The sequence below is a fragment of the Papaver somniferum genome, unplaced genomic scaffold, assembly GCF_003573695.1.
Source record: "Papaver somniferum cultivar HN1 unplaced genomic scaffold, ASM357369v1 unplaced-scaffold_7370, whole genome shotgun sequence".
In the NCBI taxonomy this organism is placed as follows: domain Eukaryota; kingdom Viridiplantae; phylum Streptophyta; class Magnoliopsida; order Ranunculales; family Papaveraceae; genus Papaver; species Papaver somniferum.
The window spans coordinates 1-625 of NW_020650272.1; the positions used below are offsets into that span (position 1 = coordinate 1).

The 625-nt window shown below is 39.8% G+C and overlaps 1 non-coding gene across 1 annotated transcript; it reads left to right on the forward strand.

Moving 5' to 3' along the window:
• The first annotated feature begins 408 nt into the window (after positions 1 to 408).
• On the forward strand, positions 409 to 527 carry LOC113344125. The gene has a single exon (XR_003357667.1). It is a non-coding gene; the product is annotated as a 5S ribosomal RNA (ribosomal RNA).
• Positions 528 to 625: the final 98 nt, after the last annotated feature.

Genomic DNA, 625 nt, shown 5'->3' on the forward strand with positions numbered 1-625 from the left:
ATGGGTGACCTCTTGGGAAGTCCTCGTGTTGATTGCCTTTTTTATTTATTTTTACTTTTTTTTTTCGCCGGTTATTCTTATGAAGGCTAGTGACTAGTTAGAAAGCGGGTTGCACGAGATAAGATGGATTTTTTATCTCGTGATATATGGGAGGGCGTCTGCCCTAATTGGGTGAAAATCCAAAAACCGTGCACTTATTTGGATATTTTAATATTTTTTAACTAAAAAACTATTAAAACGAGATTAGTAGTTCAAAATAACCGCGTCAAGCGTTCTCCTCGTCATAAGGTTTCCAGCGAGTCATCACTTGCCCGGATCGGACTTGCCACGAGGAAGTAACGGGCGTTAGATGGATCGAGCCAATACATTGGAGACGTGTTAAGTAGTAAAATTGGTGAGAAACTTTCAGCAATCGATCATACCAACACTAATGCACCAGAACCCATCAGAACTCTGCAGTTAAGCGTGCTTGGGAGAGAGTAGTACTAAAATGGGTGACCTCTTGGGAAGTCCTCGTGTTGATTGCCTTTTTTATTTATTTTTACTTTTTTTTTTTCGCCGGTTATTCTTATGAAGGCTAGTGACTAGTTAGAAAGCGGGTTGCACGAGATAAGATGGATTTTTT